Below are 17,545 nucleotides of genomic sequence, written 5' to 3'. Positions count from 1 at the left end.
GAGAATGTTTTGGAACAAACAGAGATTATAATTTAGACTCAGCCAACAATGAGAGTCTGGTCGGATGATAATGAACCTATCGTGATAGACTTTAAGTAATTCTCACTCCTAAACTTAAAGACAAAAGCTTAAGCCTGGTTTCATCACGACAAAAAATACAGGATACGGTTTACAAACTACAATAAGGTCATAGTTATGACCACAAAGAAGCTAAAACCACATCTCTGATTCTATTCCAGGATACCAATGACCTTAGTCTGTTTGGAACGTAATCGCCACATCTGAGGATTTGTTGTCTAATCAAACAAGGGCAATGCGGACTGGCTGGGCCCAGGTAGCAACAGACTCCGACCGGGCCAAGCTGGAACCTGGAATCAAGCGGACAGCCCCAGCGGCCCCTCCTGCAGCAGCTGAAAGGACCTCGGGTCGTCACCTAGGTCCCTGAACAACTCGAGCCCCAACGGCCAGGGCCGTGGCGCAGTCCTGGAAAAGCACACTTTTTACGCGTCCACCCTCCCTCCCCTGCCCTTCCCTGCGGGGAAGGCACGGCAGTTTCGCAAACCCCTCTGCGGCCCGGAAGGAAAGAAATCTGGGGACCCGGGGCCGGAGTGGGGTCAGGAGGACCCTGGACGGCGAGAATCAAGCACGCGCCAGGGAAGCGGAGAAACCGCGGGGTCGCCTGGCTGGGGCCGGGGCCGGGGCCGGGGTCCGGGCAGGGGCCCGGGCAGGAACGACCCAAGTGCGGCCTCACCCCGCGAACCCGCCGGGCCCTCCTCCAACGCACCCAAGGCGGCGGGGAGATACGGCAGTCCGGACAGCGGGGCCCCGCCGCGCTGGAGCGCCGAGGCAGAGCTGAGTCGGGTCTCCTGCCCGGTTGGGAGGCCGGGGCGGCGGCGAGGACGCGGCGCCAGAGAGCGAGCCTGTTTCGGAACGGAGGAGATGTCGAGGGCGGCTCACGCAGGAGAAAGCCGGAGCGGCCGCTGTGGAATGACAGGAGCGCCGGTCACGTGAGCCAAGACACGTGACCGCCCGGAAGGCGGAAGCCGGGAGGGGCCAAAACAGTCCGCGGAGCGCCCTGCGCCTGCGCTCACGACGGTGGGTCCGCAATGAGCAGGGGGCACGGCGGCCGCTGCTGGAGACTCTCAGCCGCGCTCCCGGTCTCCAGCTCCTTCACCTCAATCACATGGGCAACCTTAGTCCGTTTGCACCCTGTCAGTTACGATATTCACAGGACATGGGCCTCTTGGAGGGACTAATATTCTGCACATCACATATAGAGAGATAAAGACACCCCACTAATTTAAGGTGAGTGGTGGAGTAGAAATACAAAGAGGTCCTAATAATATCTCATGTTCCTGTTCTAAAGTAAAAATTTTGCAAGAACTCCCCCTAATATTGCACATGTTAACCTTTTAAAATCTGAGTCATGGATGCATAGATGTTCCTTATATTCTGTCTCTCCAGGGTCTTAAATATGTGTCTGTAGCCATCAGCAGTCCATCAAGGGGTGTGAGTTCGGAGAAGCAGAAACAGGCTAAACAATGAGAAAAGCAGCGAAACCCATCCAGGAACCTGACATCATAGCCACGGAGTTTCACAGGGAGGCAAAAGAAATTTCACCCTGGTGGTGACAGAGACAGACACTCCTACCAATTTCTGGTCTGTCTCTCGTGTTTGAGAATTGTTAGTAACACGAGAGAAAGTGGGGATTGTTAGCAACTAAGGAGACTGTTAGTGGCTCTGATGGCTGGGTAGCCCTTGGAACCTAGAGTCAGTTCCTGCAAATGCACTTGCACTCCAGAGGATGAAATTAAGGAGTTCCCTTGTGGCACAGTGGGTTAGAGATCCTGCATTGTCACTGCTCCGGTCACTGCTGTGACTTGGGCTCAATCCCTGGCCTGGGAACTTCTATATGCCATGAAAAAGGCCAAAAAAATAAATGAAGGTGGAGTTCCTGTTGTGGCTCAGTAGGTTAAAGAACCCCACATAGTGTCTTTGAGGATGCAGATTCAATCCCTGGCCTCGATTCTGTGTTGCCGAAAGCTGTGGCATAGATCACAGATGAGGCTTGATCTGGCGTTGCTGCCGCTGTGGCGTAGGCAGGCATCTCAGATTCGTCTCCTATGCCAGGAACTTCCGTATGCTGCAGGTGTGGCTGTAAAAAGAGAAAGAAAAAGAAGAGACCCCAGGGACAGCACTCTCCCTGGACACGCACAGGCCACACAAGGACACAGCAGGAAGGCAGGTGTGCAAGCCAGGAAGAGGGCTCTCCTCAGGGCCCCACCATGCAGCACTCAGATTTCTAGACACCAGAACTGTGAGAAAATAAATTTCTTGTTCAGCAACCCAATCCACGGTATTTTGTTCTGGCAGCCGGAGCAGATGAGTACACAGTGCAAATGAAGCCGCTCAGTCACAGCACCAGCACAAAGTATGAGCAAACATCACTGACAACAGAGAGAGACTCGAGCCCCTGTGGGCAGGTGCAAAATGCAGGGCACGTTTATTGAGTGTCCCAGGATTGCCAGGCACCCCACTTGTTTCATGGTTTCTTTGGACTTGCTCAGAGTCAAGCTCAGAAGCATAGTTATAGTCAGATAACTTCGGCAAGTGAAATAACAGGTGCATCTTCGACTACTTTGGGGACCTAGAAGAGGAAGCCAAGACTGCCCATCACAGGAGATGGGGGCATTTAAGGCCAACACGGGCACTAATCCCAAATAAGACAGGCATGTCGGGAAACAGGCAGAGGGCCTCCCAGGCAAGAGGGTGTGGAGCCCAAGGTTGTCAAGCATCACACACTGTGAGTGCAGAATTCTGCCACAAAGCCGATTTTCTTCATCATTATACACTACACAGTGTATCACTTGAATCATTTCTAATCATTTCTCCATCATTTTGATTTAGGATTAAATTTAAATGAGGACTACGTTGCTACCTGTAGAGGGCAGTCATAACAAACCTGGACACTCTGAGTCAAAGGCTCTTTCTGGATGAGAGCACTAAGGGTCTGTGGATAAACTGCCCATCCACAGCACAGATAATCCTTTTGCTTTGACTGGTGTAACTGCAGGAAGCACTGATCTGATCAAGGACCCAGCACCGGCCAAAGGTAGAGAAACAGAGTGGACCCGGGACTGGTGTTAAAATCAGGCCTCTGGACTCATTTGGAGCCTTTCTTGTAAAAACATGCCCAGGCTTTCCCAAGACAACCAGGAGTGCCTGCAGAAGCACTCCTCCAGGCCATCTATGTGGATGCACTCTCTGCCCCCGCCCGGGGCTGCGGAACATCACACCAGCCTTCACCAAATGGTGAAAAATGAAGGAGGCACCACGGCCATGCACGATGTCAAGGTAAGACCTGACTTTTCTTTTGTTTTATTTGGGCCGCGCCCACAGCATGTGGAAGTTCCTGGGCCAGGGACTGAACCCGAGCCACAGCAGCAATCCAAGCTGCTACAGTGACAATGCCAGACCCTTTTTTTTTTTTAAGTTTTATTGAAGTATAGTTGATTTAGAAGGTTGTGATCATTTCTGCTGTATGACAGTGTGATTCAGTTATACATGTACACACATCCATTCTCATTCAGATTCTTCTTTCACATAGATGATCAGAGAACATTGGGTAGAGTTCCCTGTGCTGTACAGCAGGTCCCTGTTGGCCAGTCATTCTTTATACCTGAGTGTGCATACAGTAGTCCCACCCTGCAGTTGACAATGCCAGATCCTTAACCTGCTGCACCACACAGGATCTCCCTTTTTGGTTGTTTTTTGTTTTTGTTTTTGTTTTTCTGTGACTTTTCTTGACAAGCAAAGGCTTTATCCAGAAAGAATATAAAATTGCAAGCAAACTTTAGCACTGTTTCTCACTTTATCTTATTGATGATTTATTGACAGAAGCTCCCAGTGTGGCTCAGCGGGTTACAAACCCAACTAGTATCCATGAGGATGCAGGTTCAATCCATGGCCTGGATCAGTGGATTAAGGATCTGGTGTTGCCACAAGCTATGGTGTAGGTCTCAGCTTCAGCTCCAATTAGACCCCTACCCTGGAAACCTTCATATGCCGAGGGTGTGGCTGGCAAGCAAGCAAGGAAGAAAGAGAAAGAAGGAAGGGAGGAAGGGAGGAAGGGAATGCTTTCAAATCAAACCCAAGAGAAAACTAGGACCATCCAGTTTTCTCCAACTTAAACAGCTGTCCCTTACCACGGTGAATGATTATATTTTGTTTGTTTCTGTTTCAGGAGGTAAAAAAATTTTTTTAATTGTACAGTTGTATTATTTAATTATAATTATCATAAATTCTTTGATGGAGAGGAAATCAGAATCAGATGTAAGAAGACTTCAGCATTCCAAGAATGATGTCAGATGACCCCCTTCATGGTGGATTATGCACTTATTTACTATGAGATATATTTCTTTTCCAGAGATTCCTTGTTTGTGTATCAATTTTGCAGTTATTCTGGTTTGCAGTTATTCTGAAGTTTTGATATAAAAGTCTATATGTATACGAGATTGTTTTAAATTGTGTTCTCTTAATTGCAAGTTCATCTCCAGTGTCCTGCATTTGTACCCACCTCTTCTCATGATTTCTGATTTTGGTGGTATAATCGTGCATGGATGATTTCGTATCTTTACTGCATATATACCTTTACTGGTGAGCCTCAGGAGGTAAAATTTTTAAAAACAGAAAACCTAGACATAGATTTTTGTGGCTATCGATATTAACCCTTAGGTATCTTTCTCTGACATAAAAGTTATATCCCATATAGTTATAAAAAATTATAGATTGCTTTCTACAAAATTTCTTGAGAAAAAAGTTGATAACTAACATGGGCATGTGTGGACATGAGGAGCAATGAGATGTTTTTCCTAAATTCCTAGTTTCCTGGGTGGAGTTCTACCACCCAGATAACATTATTTCCCCAGAGTGACCACTTGTTTGCTCAGTGTTGTGTCTCTCTGCGGAAAGTACAGCTTATGTCTCCAAATCCTCTTAACTATAAATAGAACCACCTCTTAAAAGGTTATTTGGTGTGGAGGAGGGATGGGTATGTGTTCACGCCGACGAATGAGGATCAGAGCTCAGAATTAAATGCTGCAAAATCACACAAAGGCAAACCTGGCTGAAGACTGTAGCGCTAGAAAATGTGTCTGCCCCAATGCTCAGGTCCTTGCAGGAATCATTGTCTATTTGCAGACTCTGCTTAATTATCTGGATCCGTCCCTTCTCCGATGTCATTTTAACTGGTTGGCACAAGGAGAAGAAAAGTTGTTTATTTTTAAGTCATGAGGAAGCTTTTTCTGTCAGAATGTACTCAGCTTTACTTTTGAGCCCTCAGACGATATGCGGACAAATAATACAGGAGTGTCCATACCCCTCTTATCACCTAAGCACTAGGTCTTTAGGAAACTAGAATAAAATGGGGTAGAATGACCGAAAGTCCTTAATTAATGAGCATCAAAATAGAGGCCACACAGAGGAGAGATTTCTAAAGTAAAAAATTTGGAGAATGTTCTGAGGAAAAAGAAAACAACAATGAAGTACATGTGTTGTATATGTGCATATGGAATATATACGTATTATGTATATATATAGATATAATATGTGCATACACACATATGACTTCCGTGGTTACACAGACCATCAGGTGTGATTAAGAGTGCATAGAACCCCACTCACCTACACAACACACACACACACACACAAGTGCATGTAGACTTATGAAATCTAGATAAGCTCTTAGAATTGTCCCAGTGTTGGAGTTCCCTGGTGGCCCAGCAGGTTAAGGATCCAGCATTGTCGCTGCTATGCCTCAGGTTTGATCCTGGGCCCAGGAACTTCCGCATGCTGTGGGCAAGACCAAAAAGAAAAAAAAAGAACTGTGCCCATGTCAGCCTGCTGAGGAAGTCTCCACTGGGGAAAACTGGGTGGAGAGTGCATGGGACAGCTCTGGACCTTCTTTTTTGGAACTTCCTATGAATTTGTAATTATTTCAAAATTAAAAATTAAAAAAACCCTCCCAAAACAGACTGGTAGTAATAACCCAGCATTGCCCACGTTTATCATGGGTCTTCCTGCTGTTCTTTTCATTTAGATACTTAGCCGGTTTCATTAGGTCGGTAGCACTGATGTCCCTACATCTGTTTTAGAGATGAGAAAACGAGTTCGGAAACACTGTGGGTTCCATGTGTGACGTCAGCCGAGCAGTGATTTGAACCCAGGCTTTTCTGACGCTGGTTTCACTGATCTCGTGACTAATGCGATGGCTTCTGGCAGTGCTTTGGAAAGCAGGCTGTAACTTCGTGGGCTTGAAGCCAGTCTCTTCACTAGTGTTTTCTCTCTGCATTCTGCCCAGAGCACCCCAACATGGCCACTAATTTACTACAAAACACATTCATATCCCCTCGTATATACATGCACACACACTCAGGAGCCTGGTTTCATCAGAATTTGTTTTTTCCACAAGGATTTTTTCCTCCTTCTATTCAGGGCACAGGGTGCACGTGGGAGGCGGGCTGTTCCCTGGACTCGTCACTCTTCTCATAATAAATGTGAGAGAGAGAGAGAACTGCACAGCCAGGCTGGCAAGAAGGCAAACGACCTGCCCAGCCATCCGTCCATCCACCAGGTGTATATGTGTGTGCCTTCTTTCTCGGCAATAAAAGTGGCCAGAGCCTAGACCAGAAAGCTTTCTACCCAAACCATGACTCACATCCTTGCAATGTCGAGGCCCCTCTAAGAGTGCAAACAGCCAAGTGCTCCTCTGTTCCAAGTGTTTGATCCCTTGAGCAGTTGGTCAAAGCACTTGTGTGGAGACATGACACACTGAGAGGAGAAACATGAACCCCAAGGCCCCAAAGATGGTGGAGATTTGTGAGGTGAGATGGTTCATGAAAGGAATTCTGCCTCTAGTATCCAGCACGTTAACATTAATGTGTTTAGAAGACAAAACTATTCTGCCCTGCCTCCAGTTGTGAAAGAGCAAGTTCACTAGTAAGGACGACGTTGGTTCTTATCTTTTTGGAGGCCCTCTGAAAAGAATTCTCTAGTCATTAGCTTAACACCTGAGAGGCTCACTACCTGTGTCCAGAAAGGCTCGTTGGAAAGTTGTTGTGGTTCCATCCCCTGTCCTGAGCATCAGGTACCTACTGAAGTTGTTTCCAGGTGAGCAAAGCGGGGAGGGCCACCAGGCTGCAGACTCAGGGGCTTTGAGTCTCAAGGACTGTAGGTACATTGTCTTCCTTGGATGGTTGACCATATGAAGGCCATGGTGTGGTCTTTGGAAAGATGTAAAAAATTCTTCAGTGAATCAGTCTCTGCCTCACAGAACCCAGGACAATCATGTGACATTAAGAGCCAAACTAGGAGTTCCCGTCGTGGCGCAGTGGTTAACGAATCCGACTAGGAACCATGAGGTTGCGGGTTCGGTCCCTGCCCTTGCTCAGTGGGTTAACGATCCGGCGTTGCCGTGAGCTGTGGTGTAGGTTGCAGACGCGGCTCGGATCCCACGTTGCTGTGGCTCTGGCGTAGGCCGGTGGCTACAGCTCCGATTCAACTCCTAGCCTGGGAACCTCCATATGCCGCGGGAGCGGCCCAAGAAATAACAACAACAAAAAGACAAAAAAAAAAAAAAAAGAGCCAAACTATTTTCAGCTCATCGTAAAGAGTTCCAGCATCATCCTAGAGTTTCACTTAGGTAGCAGATTTGGGCTTGCTCTTAAGTTGGTGAAGTATCTAAGATACCAGCTAATGCCTTTCAGAGCAATCAGTGAAATGATGATCAATGGTGAATGGCGAAAGGAAACTGCCAGAATCCCCCATACAATTTTCATACAACTTAAGAAATGAATGATGTTCTTATGATCAACAAATGTTTTACCTTGACTGAGCAAAATACCAGCCACCAAACGTTTGGTCCTCAGCTGTGGACCAGCTGAAACTGCATCAGGAGGGTGGGCAGCTCGTGCTGCAGTAACAAATAAACCCCCATACTTTCAGCGGTTTACAAACAAAAGTGGGTTTTTGGCTCAGGCCACGGTAGATCAGGCCGTTTTCTCTAAGCAGTGTCCCAAGATCAGTGTTCTGTTGTGTTGGGGATCCCCAGTCGCCCTGGGGGCCTTCTCAGGACAGGAAGAGGCAGAAAGGGTGGACAGAAGGTGAACCCGTGACTTCGCTCATGTTCACGTTTCTGCACCAGGCCTGGCACGTGGCCAGTCTACTCGCAGAGGATCCTGAGAAACATGGAGAAGCCCACGGTGCTGACTCCCACAAGCGCCCCCTGCTCAGCTCTAATCTCTACTTTCTGATAGGACACTCAGATGACTCCCAAAAAGAGAGAGAGAGTGTGTGTGAAGCATCCTTTATACGTCAGAAAAGAACACATCCCTTTAAGAAGATGTGTATATGGGCTCTCTGGTGGCTCAGCCGGTTAAAGATGCAGCGTTGTCACTGTAAATACAAGTTTTCGTCATGCACGCCAATTTTTAAAATACTTAAATAATTGTCTTTCAGGGTTTTACATTAAAGATTGGGTTTTCGCCACTGGATTCTATTTTTAGTGGCAAATGTCTCCACCTGTAGCATAAGTGGTTTATTTTAGCAAAGAAACTGTATTTCAATGGGTTTCTTTGTTCTTCTGAAGTTTTTCTGAAGGAGAACGGGTTAAAGAATATACAGCATTATATAATTTTCCTTCTTTTTGGCCACTATTTTAGTTATATTAGCTTCAGTCATTTTTACCATGTATGATTAAATAAAGGCTTTTTAACTTCAACTCAAAAAAAAAAATAAAGCAAACCACAAGCTCCTGGGCCAGGAATGAACCCAAGCCACAGCAGTGACAACACTGAATCCATAACTGCTAGGCCACCAGAGAACTCCCAGTGTGAAATTTTCTAACTTAGCCTAGGTTTGCTTTTGTTTTTGAGAATGTAAACTTAGAACTTCTGAGCATAAACAAATGGTAGTGGTTCTAGAATTGATGACTCCATAGGGTGTCGTGTATGTTACCAGCCACGCCATGCCAAGGGCATTGGGTAAGAAGCCGGTTGTTGTCCCAGGATTCTCAGACACGTCTTAATTTCCGGACTCTGTGGCAGGAGCCTCCTGCGGCTACTCTGCAGCCCAGGTCAGCATCACTGCCTGGAGGTTCTGCCTACAGAGCCAGGAGCCTTCTGCTGCCACAGAGCTTTGTGGAAGGTTGCTGACTGAGCCCCTGAGACACATTCCTGGAGGAAACAGAGGCGTGTCTGAATAACTCAGGCCTGTGTTATAGGCTTTATGTTATTCCAGCAGATGTTGCATCTCTGAAATATTGAGGTGTTGTCCCCCTAAATGAAAAACTCTAGAAAATGAAGTTTTAAATGGAAATAAGACATTCTGTTATCAATTTTAAGGGGGGAGGGGCTTTTAATGGCAGGTTGGATGGACACCATGAAAATTAAAATTATCAAAATAGAAAAATATGTTTGACGGGAGTATCTGTTGTGGCTCAGTGTGTTAAGAACTCGACTAGTAACCATGAGGTTGAGGGTTCCATCCCTGGCCTTGCTCAGTGGGTTAAGGACCTGGCGTTGCCGTGAGCTGTGGTGTAGGTTGCAGACTCGGCTCAGATCCCGCATTGCTGTGGCTCTGGCGTAGGCCGGTGGCTACAGCTCCGATTAGACCCCTGGCCTGGGAACCTCCACATGCCATAGGTGCGGGCACAAAGAGACAAAAAAGAAAAGAAGAGAAAAAAGAAAAATATGTTTGAGGAAGTCTATCAGAACGTAGAGGAGAAAGTTAAGGAAATTTAAATCAGGAGATGAAGTAAGAGGTATGGAGAACAGATCTTGAAAACTCACCTTAGGGATGGATAAAAGGAATAGGTAAAAAGGGGGATCTGACCAGATAAAATAGAAATAATTACTTTTTGTGTTGTTTTTTTTTTTTGTCGTTTTGCTATTTCGTGGGCCGCTCTAGCGGCATATGGAGGTTCCCAGGCTAGGGATCTAATCGGAGCTATAAGCTGCCAGCCTATGCCAGAGCCACAGCAACGCAGGATCCGAGCCACGTCTGCGACCTACACCACAGCTCACGGCAACGCCGGATCGTTAACCCACCGAGCAAGGGCAGGGACCGAACCCGCAACCTCATGGTTCCTAGTCGGATTCGTTAACCACTGCGCCACGACGGGAACTCCATAATTACTTTTTGAAAAAACCCAACTTTATATTCCTATTATAAAAAGATTTCAGATAATAATTCAAGAATACATATTGTATTCCACGAAAATGGTGAAAATAGAACTAAACCTAGGAATATCTTCAGAGAATGTTCAAACTTCAAAAATTAAGATGCTCTTTCTATAAGTATCCCCAAAGGGAAAAATGAGATTACCTACAAGGAAACAAAAATAGAACCTTCAGGAGTTCCTGCTGTGGCAGATCAGATTAAGGATCCCGCATTGCTGCATCTGTGGCATATGTCACAGCTTTTAGCTCAGATTTGATCCCTGGCCTGAGAATTTCCATATGCCACAAGTGTGGTCAAAAAAAGAAAAAAATTAAATAACAAATTAAATACATCCATAAAGAAAACTTTCCATGTTCTATTTATATACCACAGTGGGAGCAGCTCCTATCGGCTTTAGACCTTGATTGGATAGCATGATTGGACTTGACCTTTCAGAAAAGCATTTTTAAATGGCAAAAGATCCTTCCTGGAAGTCTAAAAAGAATACTGTAAAAATCCTGGTTGGCTTCAGTGTACCATTTGGATTTTTGTTCAGAAATTTTATCACTCTCAGATTTTAAATTTATGGTTAGGATGAAACATACCTAAGTCTCATTTCCACTGGGCAAAGGTTTCATAAAATCATCTTGGCTTTCTAGCCTTCACAAAACCATAAAACCACTGCAGACACTTGGAAGACTGAAGGTTTTGCCTTCTTGCAGGATAAAGACATAGATGAACTTTACTGGGATCCTTAGCTAGGAAACCTGAGTTACAGGTTCAGTATGAACCATTTATTTCTGTTCTGGGCATAAAGCAATTCTGATCAGGCTTGTATCATTTCAGCATTTATTGTTGAAACTTCCAGGATTTCTCGTCATGGTGCAGCAGAAATGCATCCAACTATGTCGCTGTGGCTGTGACATAGGCCGGCAGCTGTAGCTCCGATTAGACCCCTAGCCTGGGAACCTCCATATGCCCTGGTTGTGGCCCCAAAAAGACAAAAAAGAAGAAAGAAAGAAAGAAACTTCTACAGAATGGTTTTATAGGTACTGCATCTAGAATAACTGAAAAAAGTAAATGAAGCAAATATGTTGAAAGATAACAGTGTAAGCCATGTGGTGACAATTGGAATATATATTCAAGTATTCAAGAATAAAACCCAAATCACAGACTACCTGAGTAATTTACTTTAAATCGATGGTGTAACCAAACCTGTTTTTCCATAAGGATGTATTTCGCTTCTGTGATTTTGAATTCTCAGCACTAACAATTATAAGGACTCCTTTTCAAGTTAGAGACCACTCCAAGGACTGATATTCAAGGCCAGACTGAACAGGAACTAAGTATGATAAGCAGAGTCTCAAGAATTTTGTAGCTGCCTGTTCAAATTGCATCTGATGCAAGGTGACAGGAGACAGCTTGGGAGGAGCCCGGCAGCCCAGAACCGGAGCCTGGGGTCCATGGAAGGTGCTGGAAAAGGTTCAGAACCACGAGTCTGCCGTCACTGCATCTCCACATCCTGCCAGCCAGTTCCCAGGAGAGAGTCCGGCCCAGTGGGGGCTGGTACCTACCTCTGGTCACCCAGCCCTAGCTGTTCTGTGAGACAACCTTGGACGTTGTCCAGTGTGCATTTTGAGCAAACTGAACCCATGCACCTCTGAACCTGTGTGTGCACCTCCCAAAGTGACCACATGGCCAAAGGAGACAGCTCTGATGCCATGTTCAAGTTTGGGCGTCTTGACGTCTGTCACTCATAAGCCTTATACCTACAGTTCCAGTAATTTCGCCCATCTCCTCTGTTTCCCCCCATTTAGCAAAGATCCATGGAGGGGGAGGTGGGGGGCTCAGCAACTGAAGTACAGTCCCCAAACACCCCCCTCCCCAGGGACATGGGTGGACGGTGACATTTTTGTGTGACCCTCTCTGCTCTCTGAGTCAGACAAGGTTAATCCCGAGTGGGTCACCTGATAATCCAGACACATGGCAACATGACTATTTTCGCCTGGAAGTTATCAGTAAAGGATGCTCGAGGTTATGTAAAAGCTGGTGGAGCAAACTGTGACCGAGTGGAGTGAATAAAGTGTCGCTAGAAAGCAGTGATCAGAGCACTCGAGACCCCCAATTTCACCCACATTTCCCAAGTCTGTAATAACTGCTCCACCCTCCACTTCTGCAAGTTGGATTTAGCCCCGTTTACTTAAGTTTTTCATCTGTGGCCATTTGCCCAGAAGGTCACATGTTCTGAAGGAGGTATTGCAGGAAGTTTGCAGCTGAAGAGCAAGTTTGGTGGCCATCCGCACGGTTCTGGGGGAACAGGTACTTTAACCATGTGGACGCTTGTGTGGCAGAACAAGTTTGTTTGCTGGACTGAAAAATAACCATGTCATGAGCTAATAAAAGCCAGGTCTCTCACGACCTTTTTTCTGTTTTTGTCTTCCCCTAAGAATGACTGCAAATTGACTTTTTAACAACCCACTGGTGTCAGGTCTGAAGGCTTCTCCTTTCCCAGAGCTGCGTCTCAGAGAAGGAAGCTAGGCGTCTCCATCATTTGTCGGTCCCTGGGGGAGCCCAGACTCCGGGGGCCGGACATTGGCCCACGTGATTCTGACAACACTGAGAGAGCCAGGTGAAGATGGGAGTGTTCGAGGGCAGGAAGCCCACGGTGGCCCCCAGCCTGGGCCCCCCTGGGGGATGAGAACTGCCTGCCTCTCCCTCCTCCCCCTCAGACCCTTCCCCAGCATCCCCTGGGCACCCCATCCTCTTGTTCTGTCCTGGTTTCTCCTGTTAGGAAAAAATTAAGTTCAAGTTAATTTGCACTTAAATGTAAATGAGCTAATATTCTGTTACAACTCACAAAATCTGCCAGCAGTGCTAGTATTAGATCCGTGAGCACAAACGCTCAGTGCTGTAACCTGGGGCATAGCAAATGTGAACAGGGGAGAGCCCTGCCATTGGGGCTACTTGCGGCTCCTCCCCAGAAGCCACCCTGCAGCCTGGTCCAAGCCCCAGCCCCTCCTGGCTCTGGCTTCCACGGACCACTGATGCAGAGAAGAGTGGCGTCCTGGCCCCCTTCACTCCAGGATAATGCTGCTTAGTGGGCTGGTTTTAGATACATGAAATCCCACCAGGGGGAGAGAAAAGTCAAGGGCCTTTGGATTTTAGGAAGTCGGGGATGCAGAAGGCTCAGGACGTTCTCAAATTCCTTCTCACTGAGTCAGGATTCAACTCTGGGCTGCCTCCTGGCACACAGTCCTCCAGCTCCAGCTCCGACGACGCAGTAATCCCTCTGAAGATTGGCTTTTAAAAGACTGCAGGGGAGTTCCCGTCGTGGCGCAGTGGTTAACGAATCCGACTAGGAACCATGAGGTTGCGGGTTCGATCCCTGCCCTTGCTCAGTGGGTTAACGATCCGGCATTGACGGCATTGCCGTGAGCTGTGGTGTAGGTTGAAGACTCGGCTCGTATCCCGCGTTGCTGTGGCTCTGGCGTAGGCCGGTGGCTACAGCTCCGATTCGACCCCTAGCCTGGGAACCTCCATATGCCATGAGAGCTGCCCAAGAAATAGCTAAAAAGACAAAAAAAAAAAAAAAAAAAAAAAAAAAAAAAAGACTGCAGGCAGTGAGGATCGGTAAATGGTGACATCTGGTGGAAGTTCAAGCACCGCAGGATTTCCAACTGAAGGCGCTACTTGACGTGTTTATGCAGGTGCTGGCGTTCCGTTATGTGCATCCTTCTGGGGACCCCAGGTACAAACTGACACCAGGCAGTATGAGACACAAAGTGATGTCTTTGGGATGGCAAGAATAGTTTTTGAATTCAGGTCTAATTTGGGTTTAATTCTGAGACTTGGTTTCATCATCTATAACATCAAGACAGTAATACCTGTGACATATAATTTCATAGGGTTGGTTTGTTAAAAAAAAAAAAGTCAAGAGTTCCCATCATGGCGCAGTGGTTAATGAATCCAACTAGGAACCATAAGGTTGCGGGTTCGATCCCTGGCCTTGCTCAGTGGGTTAAGCTGTGGTGTAGGTTGCAGACACGGCTTGGATCCTCTGTTGCTGTGGCTCTGGTGTAGGCTGGTGGCTACAGCTCCAATTGGACCCCTAGCCTGGGAACCTCCATATGCGGCAGGAGCGGCCCAAGAAATGGCAAAAAGACCAAAAAAAAAAAAAAAAAAATCAGATACTTTTTTTTCTTTCTGGCCACGCCCATGGCATGCAGAAGTTCCTGGATCAGGGATCAAACCCACCCCACAGCAGCAATCTGAGCTGCAGCAGTGAAAATGCTGGATCCTTAATTCACCGAGCCACACTGGAACTCAGATATCAGATACTTTGAATTTTAAAAAACGATCTGCACCCAAGGATCCTGCTTCCCGTTAGCCCATTCACTGTCATCCTGGGAAACCCCCAGGCCCACAAGCTTGATTTGTAGCCAGTTTCTCCCAGCGCAATTGCTAAGGAGTTATCTCCTTGCATGGGTGGGGCCTCACAGCTGCGGGGCACAAGGCAAGAGCCCAGTCAGCACCAATGGGCTGATTGATTAGCAGGTAGAAATGCATTATTGCTCTGCTTCCTTCCCACCGCATATGGGTGAAACCCTAGTCAGAGGTATTAAATTTTCTCTTGATCTCTTTAGGCCAAAGTCATGGTTAAAATCTTTCTTCAGCCAAATATCTCACATCCCAAAGGAAATTAATGATAGTTACGAATCCCGAATGGCCCCCAAAATGTCATTTCAAATCGGTGCCAACCTCCAGCTTCCTCAAAAACCACTCCTCTTGGAGTGCCTCTTGTGGCTCAGTGGGTTAAGAACCCAACTAGCATCCATGAGGACGTGGGTTCAATCCCTGGCCTTGCTCAGTAGGTTAAGGATCCAGCGGTGCCATGAGCTGTGGTGTATGTCACAGACCCAGCTTGATCGCATGTTGCTATGGCTGTGGTGTAGGCCTGCAGCTCCGATTCGACCCCTAGCCTGCGAACTTCCATATGCCATGGGTGTGACCCTAAAATTTTTTTAAAGTTTAAAAACAGTAAAACAAACAAAAAACCCCACTCCTCTTAAAATGCCGAGCAAAACAGTCCAATTCATTTGCATCCAACTCAAAAAATCAGTGACCGCTGACAAGTTCTTGGGCAGCCAGGCAGAGAGGGAGGAAGTGCCATTCAGCCTGTGTGAGGCTCACACAAAGCCAGGTTATATGGAACCACTGAAAAGCACAAAGCCCACACAGCCTTCCCAGGCCTGGCACAGACCACCTCTTCGGAGGGAACAGTGGCTTTCCTTGTTCTTGCCATCCTGTGTGTGGATTTTCTGTGCTCCTCGTGTGATGTTGGTGGATCCCACCCAGCGATGGGGGGAGCGGGACCCCAGGCTCGTGCCCTGTTCCTTCTGCATCAGGTATCCTGAAAATATCCATTTTTGTTTAGTTGGTTTGGTTTGGGGGGTGTTGGGTCACACCTCTGGCATACAGAAGGTCCTTGGCCAGGGATCAAATTCACATCACAGCAGCAACTGGAGTCAAGGCAGTGACAAGGCTGGATCCTTAACCCACTGCACCACCATGGAACTCCTACAAACGCCCATTTTAATAAGCCCATACCCTCGAGGCTTGTATGGAATTGGGGCAGCTTCTACCCCACTGTTTCTTGTCTTTTTTGCAATTTAAGAAGAGATGAGACACATGATCTAGAAGTTAAAAACCACATCTTTGGAAAAATCTTTTTATTAGAGAAAATGTCAAATATACATAAAAGCAAAGAAGATAGCACCATAAACCCACATCTACCCATTACCAAGTTTTACAGTCAACTCCAGGTCATGTCATTTCTAAGTTCATTCAGTTAACAAATGTTGATTGAATACACAGTACGTTCCAGGACTGCTTTAGGCTTTTGAGGCCCAGGTCTGAATAAGGCCAAAGTCCTGACACACGCCGGGCTGGGCATCTCATGGGTGATGGACTGTCACAGCACAGGGCATAAGTGCTGCAGGAGAAAGCGGGCAGGCAGCTAGTCCAACCTGCCAGTTCCCAAGGGAAATGACATCTGAGCAGAGACTGAAGGCCAAGTGGGAGGTTGTCCTGTGAAGGCCAGGCTGGGAAAGGGGCATGATTCCCACAGACCGAGCCGTTGATACAACGAGCAGGGAAGAGACTGAAAAGGGGGATGTTAGGAATTGAAGGAACCCTAATATGACTGGAGATATGGGTACCAAGGAATACTGAGGAGGAAAGTTGGCTGAGACAAATCACGAAAGGCCTTTTGTGTCACATTAAGTCACGTGGAGACGCGAGGAGCCCCGGAATGGCTGGAGGGAGGGAGGTAACAAGTGCACAATTGCCTTTTAGAAAGATCAGCCCCTCTGCAGGGTGGGGACCCAATTAGCCTGGAGTGGAGCAGTGTAGGCTCCAAGGTGAGCCCTGTTTGGGAGGCAGCCTGAATTAATTAACAAGCCAGGCAGTCTATGGGGGATGCTGGTAAGTGCACACTGAGGAAGCCGCCAGCTCGGAGGCTCTCTGTGGATTCTGCTGCCTCTGCTCTAAGGAAAGGCCAGAGTTAGATGTACTTGTGCATGTTCAAGATTTAAACGACAGTGGCTTTGGAAATGTTTATATGCACGTGCACAACTTTGAAAGAGAAGCCTTTGATTACTGTGAGCGGCTCTGTCCCCTGCAGTTTCAAACTCACGCTTGCTTCCACGGCGCTTTAGATCTTGATGAAAGGGTCTCTCATTTCTTGTACTTACTGACATCAAGCCTTGAAAAGCTGTGGGATGAAATATCACCGTATAAAGCCTTGTTGACCTGTTCCTCTATCTTCCTAAGAGAAACTGTATATGAAGTGAAAAATAGATACATGATTTATTTTTTTTTTTTAATTTTTTTTTTTTTATTTCATGGCCGCACCTGCGGCATATGGAGGTTCCTAGGCTAGGGGTTGAATCAGAGCTACAGCTGCTGGCCTACACCACAGGTGCAGCAACTCAGGATCTCAGCTGCGTCTGCGACCTACACCACAGCTCATGGCAATGCTGGATCCTTAACCCACAGAGCAAGGCCAGGGATCGAACCTGTGTCCTCATGGATCCTAGTCAGATTTGTCAACCACTGAGCCACAAAGGGAACGCCCAGATGCATGATTTATAATTAGACTATGGCTCTCAATCATTTTGGAAAGCTTTGCTGCACTAAGATTGCAAGCTTTCTGCAGAAAATAATACTACTTTAATAGAAACTTTGGACATTACACAGATGTTCAGGTGTATTGCAATTTCATTTCAGAACATGGAAAGGGGAGTTCCCGTTGTGGCGCAGTGGTTAACAA

At 46.9% G+C, this 17,545-nt stretch overlaps 1 protein-coding gene across 4 annotated transcripts in view; it reads right to left on the bottom strand.

Moving 5' to 3' along the window:
* ATP6V1H (ATPase H+ transporting V1 subunit H) overlaps positions 1–1,031 on the bottom strand; it is a 58,265-nt gene extending 57,234 nt beyond the window's left edge. Inside the window, exon 1 of one of the 4 annotated variants that reach the window (XM_005653063.3) lies at positions 785–1,031. The gene's annotated coding sequence lies outside the window, so the exon portion shown is untranslated. Of the gene's footprint in view, positions 1–751 lie in introns of all 4 variants that reach the window. The other 3 variants (XM_013993244.2, XM_013993240.2, NM_214240.1) reach the window with 3 other exon arrangements.

Source organism: Sus scrofa, chromosome 4, assembly GCF_000003025.6.
Source record: "Sus scrofa isolate TJ Tabasco breed Duroc chromosome 4, Sscrofa11.1, whole genome shotgun sequence".
In the NCBI taxonomy this organism is placed as follows: Eukaryota; Metazoa; Chordata; class Mammalia; order Artiodactyla; family Suidae; genus Sus; species Sus scrofa.
Note: the sequence above shows the minus strand (reverse complement) of the source record. Positions and strands in the feature narration are given on the sequence as shown.